The following is a 6,000-nucleotide window of genomic DNA, read 5'->3' as shown; positions in this document are numbered from 1 at the left end:
TCCCGGGCCTGCTGCATGGAGAGGAATTGCCCAAGAAGAGCTGCCAGTTCCAACATTCCCACAGATTTTCCCAGCTCCTCAGGAGGACCTTGATGTATCTTGGGCCATGCAACTTGGATTCCATTATGTCCCACTGTCTGTCCTCATGAAACTCCATCCCAGGAGCATCTGGCTTAACATGGTCTTCCGTGAGTGCAGCCCTGCCCTTTTTGACATCTCATTCCTTTTCAGCTTATCACCCGACCACTGCCACTATCGTGTTACACCTCACTACCAGGTGCAGGTAAGCGTGTCCGACAAGAGTTACCAGTTGGAAAAAATGGCAACAGCACATTAGTGCAAAGGGGTTTTATTTAGTGCTGGGTGGGAAAAAAACAAAAGCTGCCCAAAAGTTGTGAAGTAAAAAAGTATTTACAAATTGAGAAATGAAAACAAACATGTACGTAGAGAAATTTATTAATATACAGAGGCTTGCTCCATGACACCCCTTGTCTTTAACCTTCCATTATAACTGTTCCCAACCATCAAATCCAACCTCCACACAGTCCAATGATGTACTGGGAGGGCTAATTGGTCATTGTAAATTGTCCTGTGTTTAGGTCTGGGTTAAATCAGGTTTGTTGGGGGTTGCTGGGGTGGCATAGTTCAAGAGGCCCACTCCACGCTGTATAGCTAAATAAATAAATAACTTGCTGTTCGACAGTGAATGGTCTTCATTTCTTACTGGTCAATGGAAAATCAACTTCAACACTTAAGGGAAGCTGGCTACTTAAATGCAGAGCAATGTATGATGACACTTGCATCATATACTGGTGTGCTCTCTTCAGTTACCTGATGAGCTAACAGTAGCCTTTGGCCGGGGCAGATGTTGTCAGGTAGTGCCCAACCTTCACAGAGTGTTTTGACCCTTAACCTTTACACTTGCCAGTAGGTGGGTCACTGCCTGCCCATCTGCTCCTGACTTCCAGCTCAACTCCTCTCTCCTGCTCCATATCCAGCAAGAAGCTCTTTCTGCTTCCTTGCCCATCTTCTGAGCTGCTTGGTTCTTGCTCTTTTCGTCAAGGCCCAGTGCAGACAGTAACCTCCATGCTGACCTTGCACGAAACCTCCACAGCCAATCTCCACAGGGAGCAGCCACATCTGCCGTCCTTTGTCCCTGCACTCCTGCAGTTCTGGTACTTCAGAGACTTCCTCTTGTGAGTCCCTTCGCATCCTTCTTCCCATGGTACTGTGAGTTCCACCAGGATGGTTTCCTTGACTTTGTTGGACCACAGTACAAGGTCTGATCGAAGTGTGGTTTGCACCACCTCTGGGAACAGCAGCTTCTTCCCCACATTGACCCCCATCTCCTAGAAGAAAGGGGATCTTAAACCATCACAGCAACTGTAACGTTCTCCTTCGGGTGTACTAATAACGCCGAATTCAACGTCCGGATAAACCACAGTCAATGAAACCAGATCGCAGTAAGATTAACCATTTACTGTTCACTCTTCACATTAACATATGGTGGAAACTGTTGATAAAACAATACAAGATTGATACAGTATTTGTTCCTTCCTTAATATCACATTTCAAGTGTAAATACTTGCAAAGGTGACTATAACTACATTACACTAAGGTGCAGTATACAGGGAGAGTTTACCTGCTCCATTGACTACTTTAAATACACTTCCATGCAAACTATCCGCGACTCTTTAACTAACGAAAGCATAAACATTATCTACCGTCGTTACTTCTAACAGGATCGGCATTAACATCTTAGTTCAATATATCGATTATCTATTAACTTACAGCGTTGCTCTCACTGTGATTTCTCATGCCTGCAAAACTGCTTCTGCTCAGGTGAGCCTCGTGGAAAGCCCCCACCCTCGCGCTAATTTTAAACCGGTGTTTCCCCACAAGACGCGGCGAAACCGGATGTGACGTCATCACATGCCGATATATTTTACATGCAATGAATATACTTTAAACACTTCTAATTCTAACTAGAAAATACTATTGAATGAATTAGTAAGCGAAAATATTATAAACTAAATAACTAAATAAACTTAGTCTCTTAATCAGTCATTGGGTAGAAGTAGAATAACTTCTGTAACTGGCCCTTGGTAAACTTTCACATCGCCTTGGTCGGTAGTCTTCAATTCGATCTTCCTGACATGTCCATCCCCGCTAGGGAATGTAGCAGTGATTCTGACCGTTGGCCAGCTGTTGCGGGTGGCTGCTTGTCCCTGAGCAGGACTAAGTCTTCAACTTGAAGATTCCTTCGGGGTTCTGTCCACTTTTGTCTCTGTTGCAACAAAGGTAGATATTTTTGTCTCCAGCGAGGCCAGAATTGATTTGCCAGAGCCTGGACTTGTCTCCATTGCTTTGTGTACAAATCCTTGTCTGAGAAGTCTCCTGGTGGAGGGGGAGCTCCTGCCTTCTGCGTAAGGAGCGTTGATGGCGAAAGTATAAAGGGGTTTTCTGGGTCAGAAGACACAGGTAGGAATGATTGTGCGTTTATAATGGCTGTGACCTCTGCCATTAGGGTGCACAGTACCTCGTGGGCCAATCGGGTGCGTTGCTGCATCTCAGGTTTCCTTTTCCGGGTTTTCCGTAAGGACGTGAACCGTTTGACTGCCTGCTCTTTGTTATCTGGTGAGCGCTGGCGTGGTTCTCTGAAAGGCAATGGGGCAAACCCCATTATTTGCTTCATCTCTGAAGACCTTGGTGTCTTTGGTTTTTAAAGAAATGGTATCTTGAGCTGATTGTGCAAGTTTGTTTCCGTGCTCGGTTCGAACGAAAATTGACTGACCTAGCGTCTCGTCGGTTACTTTACACTTGGTAACGTCTTGTTGTGCTTCTTTAGGGTACACCTTAGTGAGGCAGATCTTGGAACAAGAACGGCTTGACTGAGTTTGACCGCAAACTTCTGTACAGTTCGAGCTGACAATTGTTGTCCTGGGGTGAACCTCTCCCTCCCCGCCGTCCTGTTGTGGGGGTGAAGGAGCGTTGTCGGTTCTTTCATTCTTGACTTCATCACGGAGCCGTGAGGGTAAATTTCCTTCCTCGTATGGATGTGACTCTCTGAGGTTCCTCGTAGCTGGGGAAGTTATCGAATACGTATGGAGAGGGGAGACGAGCCTGCCTGTCTATTTGATATTGTACATAGTCGCTTGTGCGTTCCAGTCTGGTCCTTTCTAAAGTAGATCTTGCTTCGGTCAGATCACGCGACCCTTCAGCTTCTTCTATGTACTTTGCTTCCGCCATGGCAGCTTCTTCTTCTCTTTCTAGCTGCAGCACTTGCAACTCTGTTGATATTTTTGCCATTTCCAACTGGGTTTCGGCTTCTCTGGTGGCCTCTTCTCTTTGTCTGGCGGCCTTTTCGGCTTCTCTGGCGGCCCTTTCTTTCTGGATTTCGGCTTCTCTGGCAGCCTCTTCTCTTTGTCTGGCGGCCTTTTCGGCTTCTCTGGCGGCCCTTTCTTTCTGGATTTCGGCTTCTCTGGTGGCCTGTTTCATTTTCAAAACTGCTTCTTGTCTGGCGTAACGCAGTCGCACCTTGGCGGCTTCTGCCTTGGCTCTTGCCTGGGTGGACTTACTTGATGTCGGTTTACCGCCCTTGTCGCTGGGCGGCGTCGACTTGATGCTGGATCGAGCTGACATTGCAGCACTTGAAACACCTGATAATGTCGCTTTTTCACTGTAACGTTCTCCTTCGCGTGTAACGAAACGCTGAATTAAATGTCGAGATAAACCACAGTTAATAAGAACCAGATCGCAGTAAGATTAACCATTTACTGTTCACTCTTCACATTAACATATGGTGAAAACTGTTGATAAAACAATACAAGATTGATACAGTATTTGTTCCTTCCTTAATATCACATTTCAATTGTAAATACTTGCAAAGGTGACTATAACCACATTACACTAAGGTGCAGTATACAGGGAGAGTTTACCTGCTCCATTGACTACTTTAAATACACTTCCATGCAAACTATCCGCGACTCTTTAACTAACGAAAGCATAAACATTATCTACCGTCGTTACTTCTAACAGGATCGGCATTAACATCTTAGTTCAATATATCGATTATCTATTAACTTACAGCGTTGCTCTCACTGTGATTTCTCATGCCTGCAAAACTGCTTCTGCTCAGGTGAGCCTCGTGGAAAGCCCCCACCCTCGCGCTAATTTTAAACCGGTGTTTCCCCACAAGACGCGGCGAAACCGGATGTGACGTCATCACATGCCGATATATTTTACATGCAATGAATATACTTTAAACACTTCTAATTCTAACTAGAAAATACTATTGAATGAATTACTAAGCGAAAATATTATAAACTAAATAACTGTCGTAAAGACAGCACAGCAACCAAAGAGGAGGGAAAGGGAGATTCACCACCTGAAAAGCAAGATAAAGACCCTGAACATTTGTGATTCAGTGTGCATTCTAATATTTCTGAATTACTGCAATGTATGCAAGGCAATGCTAGCAGTTATAGCTAAGGATTACCATGGTAGCATAGTGGTTAGTGCAACACTATTGTAGCTCTGGTCATCGTGCGCTCATGAAGGACTGGACACAGGTGCGGGGGAACCTCAGGTGGATATGGAAACAAGAGGTCAAACATCAGAATCAGAAGAGTGAATGAGTGGTACCACGAGAATCCATCCTCTAAAACACAATGACCTCACTAAGGTATGGACTGAAAGTCCTCTTTAAATCAACACTGACTGCGGGAAACTTGACAAGATTAAACTGAAAACACAAGGGCTTAACAACGCTAGTTAGGATATTGATTAGTAACTACAGGCACTCACAGACCCTTGAAGCTCAATGCTGTATGGCAGGCCACAGGGATCATGACAAGTTCAGAGTGTTGGAGTTTAGTCTTGGTGTCCTCTGTAAGATGTCACTGTATGTCCTTCATCCTTGTGGAATGCGTGGGTTTTCTCTGGGTCCTCCAGTTTCCTCCCGCAGTCCAAGGACATTCTGGGCAGGTCAAATAGTCCTTGTAAATTGTCCCGGGATTAGGTTGAGGTTAAATTGGGTTTGTCAGGGTTTGCTGGGCAGCACGGCTTGAAGGTTTTGAAGGACAGACAGACAGAAAGATAGACAGCTTTCAAGTCCCTGTAAAATCTAGGATGAGTTGTTAAACTTGTATCTTTATGTTCTCTAAAACGGATATGAGACCCTATGCCATTATGTGAAGTCATTCAAAGAATGTTCAGATTGGTGCTATACATACCACAGTAGAACAGGTTATTAAGTAATTATTACATTTTTTGTGGGACTTTGATTTGCACACCTTGGCAGCCATGTTTTGCACATTAAAGCATGAAATTACCTTATTATCTGGACTGACCTATGAGCAGAATCTCAATTTATCTTCATGATACCTTTTGAAATCCTACAAGAATCAGTGAAACCAGCTCTGTATCCTCCATTTTCCTGGAATGGAAACTTAATGCAATCTTTGGAACCCTATTATTAGGTTAATAGTCAGGCAAAGATAATTTCTAAACCTAAGCACTTAGCAATCAATTAATTTATGAAGTCACAGTTTATATCCAGGCCGTTCTGTATCATTGGATACAGAATTGGCTAGCCCATTGAGCAGAGGGTGGCAGTAGGTGGAGTGTATCTTGGAAGACTTTGAAGTGTATCAAGTATGACTTGGAAGAGGAAATGGAAGGTAGGGTTGTTAAATTTGAAGATGACATGAAGGTTGGTGGAGTTGTGGATAGTATGGAGGGTTGTTGTTGGTTTCAATGAGACATTGACAAGATGCAGAAGTGGGCTGAGAAATAGCAGATGGAGTTCAACCAGGAGAAAATGTGAAGTGCTTCATTTTGGAATGTTGAATTTGAAAGCAGAATGCAGGGCAAAAGGCAGAATTCTTGGAAGTGTGGAGGAACAGAGTGATCTTGTGGTCCATGTCTATAGATCCTTCAAAGTTGTTGCACAAGTTGATGGGTTTGTTAAGAAGTTTTATGGCACATTGGCCTTCATTG

The 6,000-nt window shown here is 44.1% G+C and overlaps 1 protein-coding gene across 1 annotated transcript in view; it reads right to left on the bottom strand.

The window, feature by feature from the left end:
• Nucleotides 1-1,482: 1,482 nt before the first annotated feature.
• LOC132390804 (general transcription factor II-I repeat domain-containing protein 2-like) overlaps nucleotides 1,483-6,000 on the bottom strand; it is a 251,939-nt gene continuing 247,421 nt past the window's right edge. Inside the window, exon 2 of the mRNA XM_059963350.1 lies at nucleotides 1,483-1,513. The gene's annotated coding sequence lies outside the window, so the exon portion shown is untranslated. The remainder of the gene's footprint in view (nucleotides 1,514-6,000) is intronic.

Source organism: Hypanus sabinus, chromosome 3, assembly GCF_030144855.1.
Source record: "Hypanus sabinus isolate sHypSab1 chromosome 3, sHypSab1.hap1, whole genome shotgun sequence".
In the NCBI taxonomy this organism is placed as follows: Eukaryota; Metazoa; Chordata; class Chondrichthyes; order Myliobatiformes; family Dasyatidae; genus Hypanus; species Hypanus sabinus.
The sequence above is the reverse complement of the archived record's forward strand: the minus strand, read 5'-3'. Positions and strand labels throughout refer to the sequence as shown.